Below are 22,192 nucleotides of genomic sequence, written 5' to 3'. Positions count from 1 at the left end.
CCTATTAAAAACCCTTTCACTAACGCTTCATTTGATTTAAACAAATACCAATTTACTTTAGTGTTTTACGTAAACTTAAATATCTATATGATGTTAAGTGGCCATCGGCTTACAAGAAGTTATTAAAATATTTTAGTTATTTAGAATATACCAAGAACTATGCTTTTGTATTTTTTTCAGAAACAAAACATACTATAGCCAATGCTCGAGTATAAAATTATATACGTGGATCTTATTAATTTCTGTTAAAATAAAATAAAACTAGATTTTTTAAATAAACAATTTTTTAAATAAAACAAAACTACAAATTTTACATTTCTCAATAAGATATTGTAATGATTGAAATACAATAAAAATTATTATTATTGAAGAATATATAAAGTGAATTTATTCGAAACAAATCATACACTTGTTATTGGCTTCTAATAAATTTCGCCTCTCCTCAACTTACTTGATCCGTACTTCAATATATCTGTGTTTAAAATATATTAATTTATTTGTACTTTACTGATTGGAATATATATATTCATAATATATGTTTTAATACATTTCTTGAGAGTACCTATTTACAAAAGACTACCAATTGCATAAGACAGTGACAATTTTACACGATTTGCAAAGATTTAAAAAGGGGCAACTATAATTTTTTTAGGTATATCACATTAAATAAGGAGGAGCCTAAAATATGCAAAACGTGATAATCAATATGCAAGTTAATAATAACAATCAGTAGCTTACAAACTTGGTGAAATTTATCACAGTCAAATACACTACTGTGCAAAGTGAAGCGCGAGTCACTCGCTTGTAAGTGCAAGTCAGACTGGCCCTCGAGGCGCAGTTCCTCACCAAGCAAGTTTTAACTCGTTAGACAGACAAGTTATTCGATGTACAAATAGTTCACCCCGCTCCCCTCGCCAGTCACGAACCGCTGTCACGTGACTATTCAGAGACTGGATGTAAACGATTAAAAATTATTTAATTTGGACATTGCCTTTGGGAGCCAATGTTTTAAGGGTAATGGCAGTGAAACAAAACAAAAGTGTGCCTTATATACATTTTACATTAATATTTACAAACTGTACAATACACATTTTAAATTTGTATTATTACTAGGGTTACGCATAACGAAATAAAGGTTTTCTAAGTACTTAAAAATATGATCATAAATCGATGCTGCTAATTATAACATAAGCTAACCAATCCGGTGACTAGTACAATAGTGCTTTCTGACGATCTTCAAAATTACCCAAAAATAGGTTGTGAACAGAAGAGAAAAACTACTTGTTTTTGTTAGAATTAGGATCATAAATAAATCAAAGTAGGAGTAAGCACCACCATCTGTCGAGTAGTGTAACGGGCATATCGACAGTTTCATGTCTATCGTTACATGATAGGCATGATGCACATGAGGGATATCAGCCATGATAGATAAACAGTCAGAAACTTACCAAGTACATATTTTTACCTCCTAAAGTAAAAGCATTATTAACGCTCAGCCAGTAAGATAAAGAAAATCAAGAAATTTATTTATAATAAACATTTACAATCTTGGGTCCCAACAAATTAAACAGATAATTTATCGTTGGGTTCCCAATCTTTACTATACAACAACATCCTTATATAAATGTGTTCTAATCACAAAAAGAAAACCGATTGAAACGCTCTTTTGGCGTCGGTGCTTTCAGCCATTACCAATGGAATGCACAACCAGACTACAGATAAAGTAATAGCATAAACATAGTGTCTGGATTAAAACCATTTGTATAATATACATGATCGACATATTCTATATTCACGACCATTCTACTACTAATTCCATTGAAATGTATTACAATATGTCAACAATAGTTCAATATAATGTATCACCTGCAACAAACACACACACGCGCGCACACACACACACACACACACACACACACACACACACACACACGTTTATTCTGTAAGAATCTAAATCCAATTTCAATGTATAAAGATAGAACACCATTCACAGGTACAGATTATATGAAAGGTTATACAATATAATCTATTTTCCTAAGCCTAAAAGTTCACTAGTCTACTCATCACTTTCCATTTCAAGTAGCCAGATCAAGTATGTAAGGTTTTGCAACGTAACAATTTTTAAATTTTATGCAGTACATCTATAGGTTTTTGATTAAATATTTTTGGAATAATGTAACTCAGCGAATTTTTTCCCGTATGTATTACAAAATCTCGGCAGTTTATATTGAATGAATTTTCCTAAATGCATAGCACGTTTTTTGTGTTTTCTGTTTTTAAACGAATCAGATAAGTAGTATTTTTGAATGATTTTTAATTTTAAAAGTTGTTTGGCATTTAAGGTATTGTATATGTATAGTAAAAGGCTATCAGGAATTTGGAAATTGCGCTGCAATTGTGGCACGCCCACCATTTGATATAGTGTTATATTCTTTTGCAAGATATCCACCCGGTTTATGATGGACTTAGAGGCTGTACCCCATAAAAAAAAAAAAAAAAAAAAAACCTCTACCCATACCGCATCAAGGATTCAAACATCGACTTATAAATTAGCTTGATTGCTGAACCGGGAAGGGTACTTCTTAAGTAGTAGAGTTTCGCAGAGATTCAGCTTTTAATCTTTTTATCATTTTGTTTATATGCAACTTCCCCATTTTTCAATTTGTGGTCTATAGTGATGCCCAAATAATTTGTTTCCGTAGCCACTTTTAAACTTTCACACAAACAACTGTTTTCATTATGGTTATATAAGCAAACACAGTCATGGCTTTTAACTATTGGAGGTCGATCAGGAATATTATGAGGAATGAAAGTTTATTACGAGGGTTTTTTTAGAATTTATAATTAGTTTTCTGTCGTGAGCCCATCTAAGCATTTACATTATAATCAGAAGAAAAGAGGGATTCTGCCAGGATAGAAGTCCTTGTGAGCCACCACGAGTGCTGTGTCATCAGCGTAAATAAACAAATGTCCATGAAAATTTTGTTTTGAAAGACTATTAACATATATATTAAACAGAATTGGGGCCAGAACACTACCTTGTGGGACTCCTTGGTTAGCTACTCTGTATGAACAATATTCATTGAAAATTTTAACAGAAAATGGTCTATTTTCCAGGTAACTTGCGAAACCACTTTAAGATGTAGGATTCAATTCCGATATGTTTTAATTCATCCAGAAGTATGGCATGGTCCAAGTGTATCGAATGCTTTTGAGTAATCGACAAAAAATGGCCAAAACCTGCTTTCTGGAATTTAAATGATAATTTATAAAATTTGTAAAATCAAGCAACAAAGTCTCTGTCCCTTTATTTTTTCTGAAACCATGCTGGTTTTTCACAAATTATTTTATTTTCTTCCAAATATTTATTTAGATAGTGTGCAACATATTTCTCGAATATTTTATCCATGACCAATAAAATAGCTACAGGCCGGTAATTTGAGGTTAAGTTTCTGGATCCTGACTTAAAAATTGGTCTTATAATAGCAACTTTAAGATTGTCTGGGAAGATTCCTGATTTAAGTGATAATCTTATAAGGCTGCATATTACATCACAAATCCTTTCCTGCGCCATTTGAATGTCCTTTACTCTTATTCCATCAATTCCTAGGGATTTTTTATTGCTTATTGACTGGATAATTTTACGTATAAATAAAATTATTTGGCTTTAGGTATGTAAAAGTTTTGAGTAGGTCTAAAAGAGCCAGTTGAATGTGTTAGCTTTTCTGGGCAAACATGATTGAGATCCTTAACACTTTTTTCAAAAAAAAAATCCGCAAATTCGTTTTGTATGGTATCCGGGGTGACAACGTTCAAAAAAAGCTCGATATGTTATCGTCTAGGTTTTCACGGGTTTTATTTCCAAGCATAGCATTTTATACAATTCCATTGCTTTTTTCATATCATTTCGGACGTTAAAAAATTCGCTATATAAACGTAATCTCTTTTTGTTGTAAATCAATCTGTTTATTTTATTTCGAAATTTTACGTAGTCACAACGATATTTTTAAATTGCTTGGAGAATGCTTCCATTTTTTAAACATCCTATCTCGTTCCTTTATTTTTTTAAAAAGGAAGTCAGTCATCCAAGGTTTTTTAACTCTGAAGCGAGATGTTTCTGTAGACTTTGTTGTTATTACTATTTTTTTTTACTCCTTTCGTAGACATTTAAAAAAATTTTTAACACCTTTTCGTAATATGAATTTGGATTATTATCTGTATGTACAGTTGGCCAGGTCACCTGAGTCAAAAGCCTATGAAACAGAAATATTACTTAGAATAGTTTGCTTCGAAACATTCATGACCTCCAGAACCTTGGGTCGTTAATCATAGCGCATGCTAATAAGATAGTGGTCAGCTGGTTTATAGGTAATAACTGCTGGAAATATCCTCCAAGGGATCGGATCTAATGTAAATATGGTCGATGCACGATGAAACTAAAACGTTATTTCGAATTTCTTCTCTTGTATTAATATCGATGCAATTCAAGAGTCCATAAGAGGTTAAAATCGATTCATATTGAACTATACGAGATGATGCAGCATGATTTAAATTAAGATTAATTGTCACCGACTAATACAAGTCTCTCCTTCCTATTACATTGACTCAGCAAACATATCTAGCTCATCCAAAAACGACCCTTCATTGGTGATTGGTGGTCTGTAAATGTGTAAAATCTGTATGCATTGGTTTTTAAAAATGTTTACATTAAAACGCCATGAACTCACATTAAGTTATTCTGACATCAGACAATATCGGAGAAATAGACAATTTTTTATGAATATTACACCGCCAGGCCCCTCCCCTTCTTGACTCTCTGCATCTAAACAACAGTTATAATCTGGTATTTGGAAGATATCAGTTAGCGATGAATCTATATCTATTTCTGATATTAATAACACATCAAAGTTACACCCTCCTAAGAAAACCCTTAGGTCGTCAAAATGCTTCCGGAATACGCCGCAGATTTATGTGTAATAATTTGTGGGAATCAATGAGCGCTTCGTTAGTTGATAAGAAAGAATCAATATCCATATGAAATGTAGTATTTACGAGTTAAATAATTATTTGAGCTGGGATTTTATTGTTAGTTTAAAATACATACGTAAGTTATTAGTCTAACAGTTTGTTATGTAAGAATTTGTACCGAAGTTAGAAAGTATCAATAAAAACCTAGGAGGAAGCCGGAAAAATATTACAATGTTGATACGAGGTGGTAGGAGAGAGCTGGGATTAATGTGTCTAGTATAACATTGGTAATTAGCGATATTGGTTTAGCGTAATACGCAGCTTGTTTATTTTGTGATATCACGGTTATAGCTGTTACCAAGCTACTCATCTGTGTGTTACTTGTTATAAACTCTGGTTATGTGTAACCAGAGTTTATAACAAGTATTCACACAACACGGTTATATACACGTTTTTACAAATTCATAAATAAATTTGTTGTTCAATGGATTTTAACATACATAACATGCAAAGTCCATACCGTTATATTTATTTCTTTTATTTTAAGGAGCTTCGAATAAGATACGGGTTATCCGTTATCCATACCAGCTGGAAGGATAACACGCACACGCGATTACAGTATGTTCACCACACAGCCAATTGATTATAACTGCAGCCATTGATTGTCTGTAATGTAAATATCCAATGGACATTGGCTCATTAAAGGGATTGAAGTATTATGTAGCCTACTTCTTCATCCACATACTTTATTTGGGGATCAACGAAATGTGTATACATAAATATTCATCCCAATTATTGACAACGTATTAAATTTTAACTAAAGTATTATATTTGGAGATTGTGTGTATGTTCGTCGTAGTTATTATTCAAGATTGTGACACAATTTATGTAAACTATTTGATTTTCATGAACTTGATTTTAAACTAGTTTCTACCGATTAAAAAATAATATATATTGTTATGGAATTATACAAAATAAAATAAATTTAAAATTATAATGTAATCAGTTAATAGGTGGAATATAATAATTTCACAATATGCATTGGAAAAATATGAGTATGTGGAGTTTAAAATAACACTTATAATTACAATAAATTAATTTAACTTACAAAGAATACTCTCGTACACTAACCGATACGATGTCACATTTAAGTTTTTCTACTGTATTTATCCTATCACTGCATGTACTTTTAAATATACGATAATATAGTTGTTCCTTATATATATAAAGGAATATATATATATATATATATATATATATATGCTATATATATATATATATATATATATATATATATATATATATATATATAGTATATATATATATATATATATAAGGAAATATTTATTTGGGCAGGATACGTGAAACTTGTGGAAAGACCCAGGTGAGCATACTTGGGTACATACCATGGTGAATGAGTTTGATAACTCTTGAAATCTGTGTAAAAAATTGAGTTTTTAGATATCTAAGCAGTAATATATGCCTTTTTTCATATTTAAAAAGTTATTTTTTATCTTAAATAATCCTTTTGCTATTTTAAAACCACTTCATAACCGCATAATGAGAATAATGAGTTAAGTAAGCACTTTCCAATAAAAATTGTCTAACCTGGTACAGACATCTAACGAATGTTGTACTTCACAATTTTCTGGAAATTTATTACATTTTACTTTAATTAATATTATAAAACACGTCATGGTTGAGTATTTTTCACGTAAAAAATAAAATACATCGCCTTAAACTCTAAGAGGCCACGGCAGTCAAGTGCTAGTGCAGCAAGTCCATCACGCGCTTACAACTAACTAAAGCTGCAACCCTGCAGTGCATGGCCAACGGCACGTATAGTCCCTTCCTTCCATCATAGCTAGGAAATCTTGTATATTTTCCTGACCAGTTATTTGATTGGTAAAAAAATAAAAATTGGTGATAAAAATGTAAAAAATTGGTACAAAATTATTGTATTTTCCATTTTGATTTATTTGAAATGTATATATATATTGAAATATATATATATATATATATATATATATATATATATATATATATATATATATATATATATATAGGAAATGAATGTATGTGTGTTTGCCCTTTATGGAATCGCAAAATATTAGACAGACCATTATGAAAATTTGTATGTATGCTTTTTTTCCACGGAGAAGGTTCATAAGCTATGACCATTGGTGTAACTCACTACCAAGCGGCGCTGCAAAAGATAAAGGGTTTAAAAGCGCCTGCACAACATAAACTGCAATTACGAGACAGTTACGTATATTACATAGTCAAACACTATTTGAAGGCGCTAAGTTATTATGTATATTTGTCTTTAAGATACATTTCTGATTGAACTTAAAGTTTGAGTGTTAGACCACTTTATAATAAAGTACATGTACGTGCACAATGGCTATAAACATAAACAGATTTTCTTGATCGTGGCAACAAGGCAAACTCTACATCGGCGTTGAAAATATAATTCAATTAAAACCAGAAGTTCACATAAACGGGCAAAGCTTACGAAAAGCGTGCAAAGCCGCGGGAAATAACTAGTTGTTAATAAATGTTATCAGTGAGTATAAAAAATTAAAATTTTCTTTGGCACAAAAAGTTACAACAAGATTACAAAATTCTGATATATTTTTCTAAAATAATTCGTGGTCCTCTGCACACAGTTCTATACAGCTCACGTGAATTTGATGTGTTTAAGGCTTTAGCTTGCTTCAATTTGGGTCATGTCGTGAACTGGTGTTAAAAAAATGTTCACTGACGCTCTACAAACTGTCATTGAGTGAAACACATTACAGTCGAATTCAATAATTTCAATATAGAAATAGGAATAATTTATTTCCCATTACCATACAACATTCAAATCATATAATACATTGTATATAATTTAACATTTCATCCAGCATCAAGAAATCAACAACAGACGCATACCCCTAGAAACTAATCTAAAATAACAATACAAGGATAAATAGATAAATAATCTTAATAGTATAAATAAATAACAATACTTATAACAAAGCAAGATACAATTCTTTTAGGTACTTCAGAACATATTTAGATGCTTAGATACAACAGTCATATTCAGCCATAAATAAAAAAAAAAAAAACTTTAAATGGTTAGGAAATTTAGGACCTCATAGGTAATACCTGCTTTGAGGTTCCCTCAAAAATAAATAAATAAATAATATTAATATTTATTAATATATTAATAATTATACAAACCATATATACACAAACCATATATGTTATTGATAACTTCATGTTCGAATTTATGCGTACATACAAAAATTAAACGGTTGCAATCCTTCGAGTGATAGGCTTAACTAATGCTTAGAAAATTAAAAAATACAATATTAATCGTAATAATATGAACTATTGTTTGGCCATTTGCGTCATAATAGTGGCCACATTATTGTCAGGAATACAGCATATTACTAATAAATCTAACCTGAAGACACTGATTAAAATCTATAAATTTATAAGAGGAACTCAGCAGGATTGCCAACTTTGAGAACATTCTGTCAAACTTCCGGACTAGACACAACTGTAACTTTCCGACTAAATTGATGACAATAATTCTGATTGATGAAGGAAGTTAAACCAAACTATCTGCACCAAGTTCCATCACATTAGTCCATTGTGCATTGCTGGAGCTCGTTAGTCATCAACGTTTGTCATCGTTATGTGTTGCCACAACAGAAACATGAAAGTTCAAGAACTTTTCCTCACCTTCTCCAGGGTACAGACTTATAATATCCTCAAGCACTTATAATAACAACAGTTTAGTATGAAAAAATATGTCATCACAATATATTTAGAATAGTATTTGGCAGCAAGATATTTTACCTTAAGAACACTAATATATATTAAAGGAGACAGAAGAAATTTCTCAAATATAGTAGAGGTACAAACGAGAAACCTCAACTCAGCATTAGCATTTGAAAGCAAACAAGACGATGTTCAGTCACATTACATCCGTATATCCTTTTCTATTTCAAATTGTCTTACCGTTACGTTTCAATCGTGAGAAATTATACTACACAACGTTGTGTTTTATTAAACATGATCTAGTAAATATGTAAAATTACAGTTATTACAATATTGGAAATTTTTAAGATTTATGATTTTAAGCTAATGCGTAACCATTACACATCCAATGGTTCAAAAGACATCCCATAGTTGCAAGTAATCTATTTTCTTGATATATACATTTGGGCTCATGAACATTCATAGTAACTTCAGCAGAGTCATTTTACATTACACTGAACTTTATGTAACGTGACAGAACCAGGAATGATGTTCAATTACAAAGTTAAGTGTTAAATTGATCTACTATGGAGCGGAGTACTCTGTGAATCTCGGCTATAACATAATTGATCTAAACCAAGTTGGAGCTTCGCTTTTGTCAGTTATCCTGTATTACACTCATGTAGTTAGAATTTCCCATTAAACTTATCTCTTTGATCCTGTTATACATAGCTACGGAAGTTGGCCACTCCCCTACTTCATGCGAGTTGATACTGATGCTCTAGAAAACATGCATTCATAACTCAAGATGACGAAAGGTAGTACAGTTAAGGTAACGAGAAACTTGCTGAATGTTTGATCACAATGTTTGATCACAATGTTTGATCACAATAATAATTATAAAAACATGAAATATGGTAGCATGTAACCTAATTATCCAAAATATATTAAAAATTTAATTTAAATTTAGTTTTCAAATAGATAAGAATTAGTTCAATGATTTGAATTTTGCTGAGCATCATTAATACGTATAACTCAGTAGGCTGGTTGAATTTCTCATTTGCCTGCCAAATATATATAAAGATTTTAGAGTAAATGGATTTGTAAACAAACTGAATGCAGCCACATGCCACTTTAATATGTGACGTTGTAATACGTAATAATGAAACGACATATGATACATGAACTTCTTTATACGAAGCTTGTTACAGTACACGCAGGGTGCCGTACTCCTACCTGTATTAATAATGAAGGGAATAACTATAATGTAAATGTTTCCTACAATACATACAGCACTTCCTAAATCTAAATAATATCGTATACAATAGAAGAATGGACAGACTAACTAACTGTGCCAGAGATAGATCTCTCCTTTCTCACAGCCACCTTGCTCCTCTGGGAATATTTACTCTGAGAACTAATATAATGATTTAGTTATGCAGTCGAAATGGTTAAAAGTACGAAGAGTTGACACTAAGAGAAGACTATCACGAGCGACTTAATGTTTTATTAGTGTCACAATAACTTTTTAGAGCATCGATAAAATAACACCACTTACTATCCAAATGTCAATACGATACACATGTTCGTCTCTTATGCAGAAATAAAATTTAAGGCGCCCCCACGAGTGTTGGTCATCTTATACTGTATTATATTCCAGTCAAAAAAGAATAAAACATACCCCAAAGTGATCCACTTTGTATAACGATGCTAACATGTTAACCGTGCGCTTAATGGCAAGAATTCATCAAAAGAACGTTCTTTATAGAATATATATATATATATATATATATATATATATATATATATATATATATATATATATATATATATATATATGTATACAAATAAAGGGTTTTAATCACCTTCGTTAACACTAAATTGCTCTCAAAGACCACCCGGAGTATTTGCAGTTACGATTGGTTGGAATAGAATTCGATGTTTTTATTCAAAATAATAAGTTGAATTCTTCTTCTCTAAAATAATCAATAACTAGTCCGCCCTGTATACTGATGACTCCAGTTTGGATAAATGTTTCAAATTGGCCGACTGACATGGTGTAATGTTTAATGGTTGATGAAAGTGTAATCTGAACGCAGTCATTCTTCCGTCAAACTGCGGGCGTTGCCTCAATTGCTCCTTTGTACCGTGTTAGTAGTGAACCGTGGAAGCTATTCTCGGTATGACCTAGTTCAGTAGCGGTCATTCTCCCATCAAAGTGCGGACGTTGCCTCAATTGCTCCTTTGTACCCTGGTAGTAGAGAACCTTGGAAGCTCTTCTCAGTAAGACCTAGTTCGGGAGTGGTCACTCACCCATTAAAGTGCAGGCGTTGCCTTAATTGCTCCTTTGTACCCTGGTAGTAGTGAACCGTGGAAGCTCTACTCAGTATGACCTAGTTCGGGAGTGGTCACTCACTCTCCCATCAAAGTGCAGGCGTTGCCTCAATGTCTCCTTTGTACCCTGATAGTTGTGAACCGTGGAAGCTCTTCTCGGTATGACCTATTTCGTTAGTGGTCACTATTGATTGCCCCTTTGTACCCTGTTATTGTGTGAGTAGTTGGAATCCCTATAACCACTTGTTCCACACCCCATGCCAGTCACTGTTAAAGAGGAGAATGAGGCATAGCCTATTCATGTCTACCCATCATCGACGGTCAACCCGGTCGGAGACCTGAGGATCCGAACTAGACGTACCGGTTCGTCTTTCATGAAGGGAGAGATCGTTGCTGAGTGGGCATCACGCCTTGTAAAATCCTGATCTTTACCTCTAGTAAAAACTTTTCCTAGCAATATGTCTTTTTTGGTTTCTAATTTAATATCACATTAATTACCATGCTTCAGCATTTCGGCCAGGAAAGTATATCCCCACAAATGTTATTTGGTTATAAATCAAATACCATTTACTAAATGCTCCACTCAACCTGATATATTCCGAGGACCCCAATTAAATTAGGCAAACAGAAGAAAGTAGTTATAAAACGTCATAATATGATTCGCAATTTTTCACTCGAACACACCATTATAGAACTTGGCCTTCAAATTGACATGAAAATGAGAGATATAGGAGTAGGGATATCGATAATATAAGATCATCTGACCTTATAAACCTCTCCCTTGATTAACTTGTAATACACTTTAAATACACCTGCCACCGTCCCGTTGTCTCAACAAGTATTCTTGAATTTCCTGTATTTAGAAAAACCATACTGCTTTGTGATTTTGAAATGTCTTCAAGCCATGTAGAGATACAACGTGAAACTAAAACAACTCTTATTACACTTCTAATAAGGTAAGACTAAAATCCTAAAAGCAATATTAACAAAATTGTTTCAATAATGATCCAAACGTGCTGAGCCAAAATGATACTGACATAATTATGAATGATCGATTTAAATTTATGATCTAGTGAATTTAATATTTTAAAGGGTTTTCATGTTTATCTCTCTGTCTATACAGTGAGTGACGTTATATTTTCTTAGTTACATGAATGAGAGAGCTGTACTTTTTGTTTAGTTAATTGGAGCTATGACTAGTTTTGCAAGTTCAAATAAACCATGGTAGATTAAAATGATAACCAAAGCCGTGGGACGAATTACTCACTCTTTATATCGGAAAAGAGCAGATTAATTAAGAGTGTCCCTCTTATGGCTGCAACGGTCGTTCGCTCTCTATTTATCTCATTACGTAGTATGGCTAATATTTATTTCAAAATTAGAATTATTGGAATCAAGAGATTATATATATATATATATATATATATATATATATATATATATATATATATATATATATATATATATATATATTGCTGTGCTGGATTATAAAATATGTGTTTGGATTATTTAAATGTATTATTTTTTTAGCTGACCATAAACAACTGCATGATTATATGTGTGAAGCTAAGAGACTAAAGTTCCACAACGTGTAGTTTTCTGCATTTATATTTTATCTTAATCGCTTTCAGCTCTACAAAATAATTTTTTCTTGTAAATGGTATTAGGTATTTTATATCTGTTCATAGATATAAAACATCGGAGAACATGTGACACAATTACAGTAAAAGGATGTATTAGGCTACGCCCTATTAAATACGAGAATTAAATAAAGAAAGATTACGCTAGACAAAGATTTTCACAAAGTTCTATTAACAATTTCAATTCTATAGCTCATTTAACTGTCCAAAATTATTGTGGAAATACATACAGAAAATAATGCTTGACAGCGAAAAGCTAATCTAATTTGGCCAATCTAATGAATAATATCGTCAATGACGCTCAGAAGAATGCGTAGAGTGACAGACACCATTATTGTATTCGTTGTTGCCTAATTATAAAATGATAGAAAGGAAGCTCAATGAAAAATGCCAATGGAATAGACCAGGTTGATCTGTGATATCTTATGGAGAGTCAGACACAAGGAAACACAACAGCAGACAAAATTATTTTTTCACACTTACTACCTTAGCGAATTAGATATTTTCATGAAAACATGGAAAATGTTTATGTAAAACCATAAATTTAATTGCTACACTATCATTTTTCAACAATTTCCTATTTATCATATTTATTTATGACCTTTGGTACTATTTACTCTAAACTTAGATGTCTTTCAAATAAATTTTTATTAGCTGGTGAAATATGTTTAACCTTAACGTGTAAAACTTATAATTCTAAATGTGTAACATGACTTGACTTGCTATGCTGCGGAAGCAATATTGTAAACAATCTGAAAACCTCGGGAGTGCCTGAGGTATTTGGAGTGCGAATATTGCATACATGAAATATTGGCATGTCTACATATTGAACACATCGTATTGTTGGTGAAATGACCAGGGAAATCTGTACGGATTCAACTACAAACCCTGGTCACTTGGTAATCCAAGGATGAATAAAATCCTTCGGGAGTTAGTAAATAATAAGAAAATAACACGTTAGTTGGTAATCGTATACAAATTAGATTAAATCCTTGAAAGTTTATATCTTAAACCTTGAATTTTGTTTTCATAATCAACTGAAACCAATTTAACCAAATTAGATTTATTTTAGCTCTAAAATATTTTAGAAATGTAACACATAAATTTTAAACCATATATCTTAAAAACAGTTACTTAACTGTGAAAAACAGTTTTAGAAGGGTTTTATAAGTATATGCCTATTGCTATCACCCTAAAACGTCAATGAATTTTGTGGATAAATATCGTTACATTCATGGATTTGCCTCTTTTTAGCAGCAAAATATCTTACTGTACGCATTTTTGGAAAATATATATTGCATAGTTTAACATGCGTTTTTGAAAACATATTTTATATGAACTTTACATCCCTACAATTTATTTTCAAAATCTGGTTAAAAACAGTAGAGAATATTCAGGTTAGTTAAAAGTAAAAATATTTTCGGCACTGATGCTGTATCTCTTTTGGTACAATATAAATTTTATTGCGATCTTGGGAAACTTTGCATCAAATCCATGCAGATGACTGCGACTAATGCACTCTATTTTGCACCTAATGACAAAATTGTATTTTTTTATTTTGCATTGATTTATTATTGTATATTAATTTAGCAACTTAAAGCTAACGATAAAACAGAAAATTAGTTAAACCTAGGTCGAAAAAAGGTGATAGATGATAAAAAATTTCTGTCTATCTTTATTTGAAATATAAATATCGCTAGTAAAAACTTTCAAGTACACTCTGTGTGTATTACTTCTCAAACATTGTTGCATCTTCATTTGTTGACACATTGGATTTTTTTCGGATATTCAGCTCTCATCTACGTGAAATGTCAATCCGTGTTACATGCATACTGCTTTTTAATGCAAGAAAGTTTTTTTACTACTTATATTCACATGTTAAATCTCATAGGACTGTACTATGTTTGTTTACTCACTTTTAAATGCTACAATTATCTTTTTCGCATCATTGTTGCCCATAGGAACGATGTAGTGTTAGCTAACCCTCATATTAATCCCGTAAAGTAACATGCACCATAATGGGACTTTATGTTGCTTTTATAGGCTAGTCTAAAGGTTAGTTCTCGATAACGATCTAATATCATAGGGCCAGACAGAAATGTATTTTGTTCAATCCTCCCGAGTGATAGGGTTTGATAACGCTCAGTAAATTAACTACCCCTTAGCAAATTTATATCTTTGAATAGTAAACAAGTATTTTTGTACTAACATATATGGTGATCTTTGTTTACATACATGGCAATTGGATTATGCTAATATACACCACTCGCATTCTAAACGTGTGCTGTTGGGCATTAATTTTGGTAATTTACACCTCATGCCGACGGCAAGAGCTCATCAAACATTCACACTGCTGATGTTGGCAAACTACTGGCAAAGGGTATTCATTGCAAGGTATAATTATTATAACCGGTACAACAGTGGGACGGTGATTCAAAGTTCGCTTCGTTAATCAGTAGCATTACATGAAGCGATGCTGTCGTCCATAACATGCTCAGGTAAACTTCATTGCGTGATACAGTAAATGAAGAGCGGCTTGATATGCTGCTTCACTCTACAAAAAGATTTTCATGATTCAATAAAATTATTCCAAAATGAGAGCTTGTAACATAAACTGAAAGAGGTTTCAGTACCCATTTTCTTAATATAATCTAATTAATTTGATTTACTTTGCATAAAAATGGTAAATAAATAAAAATCCTTAAATAGATTATCCATATTAAGTAGGTCAATAATAAGTACTCATTTTGGTTTCAAAGTCTAAGATGTAAAATAACTTTTGTAACTTTGTAATTAAACTTTTCCATGACGAAAACGAAATAATTTAATTTAATTTAATTTTTAGCCCTAAACATTTTTGAGGTTTATAAACAAAAAACTTAAATTATTGTAATAAAATATAGTTCTACGTTCATGTACAGTATTTTATAATACTGAAGGCTGAAAAGTTTATAAAAAAAATACTGAACAGCATTCAAAAAATGAATTTTCTTGTTGACGTGGACCCAATTAGCAACTGAATTACTAACTCGCTATTTTTAGTTGGAAACGTAACACGTTTATAATGGAATTTTAGTTCTAGAATCCAATGTTTATTAAAATATTAACCTTCATGGTGGAATTTCGATTGCAGTTTTGTTTAGATCTGTTTAAGTTAAAGATGCTTAATATATTTAGCAATACCCGATCTTAGTCGTTTCAAGAGTACTTTGGGTACTGCTACGAGGTAAGTCACAATACATAATTTTATAGTTTTCTTATGGCACTTAAACCATAACCTTAGGGATTGAGTGAAGAATTAGAGCCTTGTTTCGTCTTTGAATTGAGTATAACTGTTGCCACTGTCAGTGTTTCATACTCTATGATTACAGTTTGTACTAAATGGACGAAACACATGGGGTTGGAGATCTCTGAGGTCGTAGAAATTAATACTCCATTTGAAAAGTTTACTTATAACTGTAATTGTGGAAATAAAACATACAAGCGCCTCTTCTTAATGAAAAAATAAAATTATACCGTAGCTGCTAAAACAGATTAATAATCGACTTGAATATATTTTGGGAGGGGAGCCTGGAGTTTTCAATGTTGTTTATAATTTAGGTTACAATCTGTTAACTTTATAATGACTTCCCTTTACGCTGAGATCAACTCACACATTGAGGCGTCAGCATACTGACTCGGCATTGCAGCTGTAGTCACAACAAGGGTGATAAGAAGTCTAGAACATAAATATTAGAAGTAATAAAAGTTACAAAGGCTTGATCTCGCCTTAATAAAATCGAGATAGTATTAGCTATTTATCGAGACAACTTGTAAACACGACAACGTGGTTTCGTCAAAATGACATTACCACAACTTATATCTGTATTGTAACACATACGTAATTATTAGTAAAATAAAATTCATAGAATCGATGTACAGATAGTTGCTGAAAAGGAAGTCTTGTATTAAAATACGAGACAAACATCCTCCGGATGTAAGTGGATACGCACATCCGCCCAGACACTGATGATGAACGAACGGGAAATGCTTATTTAAGCAGCGGAAATGCTTATTTCTAAAAACCGTGTGACAATGTAAGGGACAGCCATGCTGATATGAAAAAATTGGTACTCACCAATTATGATGGAGAGATTTGGCATAGGCGTAGTTATGGAGAGCTGGCGAAAGAACATCATCAAAACTCGGGAACAAGGAGGAGAGGAGAAAGTCGAGGACGGAAATTCGAAAAGCGACGTTCGGGTGTACCAGTGCTTGTGTTCGTGTGCGGGAAAAATATCTTTAGGCGTAATAAGTGTCAAGTGCAATAAAATGTAAGTAATTTTAGGATCTTAGTAATATATATATATATATATATATATATATATATATATATATATATATATATATATATACGTTAAATTGTATAAATGGCAATAGCCTTATTTAATTTCAATAAACATTGAATCACAAAAAGTACTTGCTCCGCCGGGAGTCGAACCCGGATCTCTCACTTGCCGGGTGAATGTGCTACCATTACACCACAGAACGCTTACTTTTTCCGATTCAATTTTTTGTATTTGGCCGTATCTGTCACATATGTGTTTAAATAAGCAAACTAACATATGATCGGAAGACCAAATACCTGTCAAATGACTTTTATTTACGTTAAATTGTATAAATGGCAATAGCCTTATTTAATTTCAATAAACATTGAATCACAAAAAGTACTTGCTCCGCCGGGAGTCGAACCCGGATTTCTCACTTGCCGGGTGAATGTGCTACCATTACACCACAGAACGCTTACTTTTTCCGATTCAATTTTTTGTATTTGGCCGTATCTGTCACATATGTGTTTAAATAAGCAAATTAAATAAGGCTATTGCCATTTATACAATTTAACGTAAATAAAAGTCATTTGACAGGTATTTGGTCTTCCGATCATATGTTAGTTTGCTTATTTAAACACATATGTGACAGATACGGCCAAATACAAAAAATTGAATCGGAAAAAGTAAGCGTTCTGTGGTGTAATGGTAGCACATTCACCCGGCAAGTGAGAGATCCGGGTTCGACTCCCGGCGGAGCAAGTACTTTTTGTGATTCAATGTTTATTGAAATTAAATAAGGCTATTGCCATTTATACAATTTAACGTAAATAAAAGTCATTTGACAGGTATTTGGTCTTCCGATCATATGTTAGTTTACTTATTTAAACACATATGTGACAGATACGGCCAAATACAAAAAATTGAATCGGAAAAATTAAGCGTTCTGTGGTGTAATGGTAGCACATTCACCCGGCAAGTGAGAGATCCGGGTTCGACTCCCGGCGGAGCAAGTACTTTTTGTGATTCAATATATATATATATATATATATATATATATATATATATATATATATATATATATATATATATATATATATATATATCAGGGTTCATTAATCATTTACAATTTCAAGGTACCTGTACCTAATATAATGAAAAGAAATGTTCACAATTTCAAATTAAAATAAATTGCAATGAATACTTTAATATTAAACATGTCTTCAAAGTATTAAGGTATGAAAATTTGTGCTTAATATGTCGGTTGATGTTATCAATTGTTAATTAAAATGTTAATCAATTTAATGAGATGTTGTCACAAATAAAATATGTGTTGGTTCATTTGAGGGTGTTGTACTGCTAATCTAACCTATTATTAAATCCTCTCATAGCAACCCTTGCTCATAATATATTATAATACTTCACAACCTTAATCTTAATCTAAACCTTACAAACCTTACAGTATTATTCTGGCAAATGAAACATCATCATATGTTAGTTACTTAACTATTTAAAAAATTACTTTATATAACATTCAAAGTATGTTTCTTGCACGAAAGACCTATTTTCATGTGTACATCTTTCTTATAATACGAAAAATGCAACTTTAATTTGCGGACAAGGCGTGCGAGGAGCTGCTCGGCAGCAAGGTCTTCACGTAAAAATTTCAAGAGAGAAAAACTAATACGCTTGCCAATTCGGTTATTTATTCGCAAAGAATTTAATTCATGGAACATCGGAGAGGAAATGATTCTAACCAGTAATGAGTAAGGGTTGGGAGAAAAAATATATAATGCAACTAAATAACAGAAGTGTTTGTGATTCAATGTCTATTGAAATTAAATTCGGTTATTACCATTTATATAAATTTAATTAAAGTAAATAGATGTCATTTGACTGGTAATTAGTCTTCCTTACGTATTTTAGTTTTTTTAAGATGTATAACAGATACGCATAAATACAAAATAATTCAATCGTAAAGTGTAAGGGTCTTGTGGTTTAATGGTAGCACACTCACCCGGTAAATGAGAGATCCTGTTTCGAGTCCCGGCGGAGCATGTACTTTTTGTAATGCAATGTTTGTTTGAAAATAAATTCGACTATTGCCATTCATACAAATTTAATTAATGCATATATATGCGCGCGCGCGCACACACACACACACACACACACACACACACACACACACACAATAATAATTATATATTAATATTATGTATAACGTATGTTTTCAATGTTGTTATATTAGCTTAAAAGTGTTGGGAGAGTTTATTTAGAATTATATAATTAGTTAATAAATACTAAATCATGTGTGTGATTACATAAACACATTATAACAGATTCTAATTCTTTGCATTTTTCCTCCATCTATCAATCATAACAGACATATGTATCACATTGTACATAAAATTGTAAATAATTTTAGTTCTGAGAGCGAAACGAAATAATAAGTGATGGGGAGGATGAGGTACCAAGATACTAGCCCTGCAACCAGAGGCGAATCAAAGACTCTATGTGCTCTGTGGTATTTTTGTAGGTAGCTAAATTTGTAACCTTACATCCGATCCAGATGTCGTAATTTACTAGTCTTAATACCAACATAAATTTACGTCTTTAATCACCTAGAAACTTAGCAGTGTAAGAAATTGATAATAACTCACCTTTTTACCGTCTATGTCACTGCAATAATTTGAAACGGATGGCGGAATCATGATGTTCCTTTACCTGCAGTAAACACCTAATATAGGAAATATACTTATATCAGGTATAACGGGCTGCGTAACAGGCTTCGCCCAGTTTGTGTAGAATTTCGAGTATATGGTCGTTTAAAATCCTATTTATATACATGTATTACCGTTGAACTGATACTTTGCTATGTATTAATACAGTTTTCTACATGATTTAAAGTTTCCTGATGAAATCATTCTCTAAATATCCTTCCAATATACTATGCCGCGTGTCTGCTTATTCCTCACTAACCTGCACATCATCGAACATTAAATTCCTATGTAGAAATGGAGTTGTATGAGAAAACTGCAAGTCCACAGTTCAACTAATTGGTCCTTGAGATCAACACAAATAAGACACAGAAGCATATTAAAAGGCAGACAACTGATAACTTTGCTAGAACCCTAAGTGAAAGCTAAGAAAAATGTAGAAAATTTCAAGTTCATAGTTCAATTCTTCCTAGAGATATTAACAAGTGTTAAAGGCTTTGTTGAAACTAAGTCAAATACCATGGAGGGACGTGAAGAATAATCGAGTTCTATCATATCCATACAAATAAATAAACCTATGAAATAGAGTGTTTAAGGACTCATTGGAACTTAACGAAGAACTTCACATTTATTTATTGATATACACGCCAATGAACCATTTTACAAAGAACGAAACATAGTTCAAATGTTTGTGACAATATCAAACACAGATGATTGTATTATAATATTCATAATCATGCAATATATGTGATATACCTGATGCCAGCATGCAAATTTGAAAATATTAATAACAAGTTGCCAATAGTAATTCCACAACAACATATTACCGTACCCAAGCCTGTTAAGACTTTTACGCCACCAATTCATTGTCATCAAGGATACCTAAAACAGTAGTTTTAAAAATTTTGCTAACGCCCGGCTTAATCTCGTAGAATAGCATGTATCGTTATCGAACACGACTTTCCTTTTTTTTTTCTTTAGGACAAGAAACTTAGAAGATTTCGCACCAGAAAATTTCCTCTGCTTCCGGAGTGACAGGATATTTTGGATGGGAAGGTTGGGAGTAGGGGTTGCCTCTTATCAAAATACATGAGGAATCGTTTAGGACAGTAATCTGAAGTCATGTCTGTTCTGAAGTGGAGAAGCCAGCTCTGAACCAGCCTCTCAAGTTAAAGCAGGCATTTGGTGGCATACCTTGTCTAGTTTGGCAAAGACCTTTGGCTCTTAGATAACAAACACTACCAAATCCAACAGCTGTCTCCCGCAGTAGACTTGACCTATCGAATTACCCTTGCACCCCAGAATCTCGACATTTGCGGTTAGTGATATGCCGTTTCTGGACAACCATATGGTTGCCTTAATTTAAGTGACACATCGGTTTTTTTTCACCGAGTGTGGGTTCACCTGGAAGGTATAAACCAACTAGAAGTGAACCCTCTTGTATGTACCATCATCGAACACGACTTTCCTTATATATAAGCAAAACTTTATGTGAAATTGAAATGACTACAGCTCTGTTAATTTTCAAGATATCGTGTGGGCCAGATATACACACAGACAAACATACGAATAAACAATAAAACAGCTAAAAATAGAAACTAACATCAAATGTTACATCTATTGAGTGAATTATGAAAATTAATAATAAGGTAGCATCCATCTTAATAGCACTTTGGTCCCTGCAAAGCACATTGACATAATCGATATCGTCAAAATCTACTTGTCTCAAAGCAATTAATGAATGAACTTCTTTTGACGAGATTAGGATGTTGACCCAACATCGGATTTACGTGTTACTGATTCTGATCATGTTAACGTATGGTTGTAGGCCTTTTAACAATCACTATGAAAGGTTTTCAGAATTTGTGAAACAATATTATCATCATCATGAAACTACACATACCTTAACACTTCTCTATTGAAAATATCACTATTCTTCTCTCGCATTTATTGGTGTCAAGATTAGAGATGTCATTATTCCACAAAAGGTGTCAAAATCCTACATGCATTACATATGCAAATGCTTGTTAAGACATTTGGTTGTTTGGATACTGGTAACCTTATCATACAAATCTTATCGGACATATTTGACCAAATTTAGCATGATTCCTAACAAATTATACATATGATACAGTTAATTTGGATGTAAAAATAAAAAGTCTTAATATTAGTCTTAAGTCTTAATATAATATATATTAAATCCAATATATAATCAATAAATGGTCTTAAAGTAAATAAAGAAAATGGTTTCTTTATTGTAAATATTTGCTACATTTTGGACAGATGTTTGGATCACAGAACAGAGTCTATAAACGATCAAGAATGGTATTTATGCCTCCGTCGAAAGAGTAATATTAATAGTATGAGATTAGTATGATCTAGATTTTACTAAAAATGGCAGGAGTTAAAATGGAAAATTTGTAAAATTATAACTAACATAAATTTAATGAATGAAGTTGTGAATGTGTACACATAA

This window comes from Homalodisca vitripennis, chromosome 8 (genome assembly GCF_021130785.1).
Source record: "Homalodisca vitripennis isolate AUS2020 chromosome 8, UT_GWSS_2.1, whole genome shotgun sequence".
Taxonomy (NCBI): Eukaryota; Metazoa; Arthropoda; class Insecta; order Hemiptera; family Cicadellidae; genus Homalodisca; species Homalodisca vitripennis.
Note: the sequence above shows the minus strand (reverse complement) of the source record.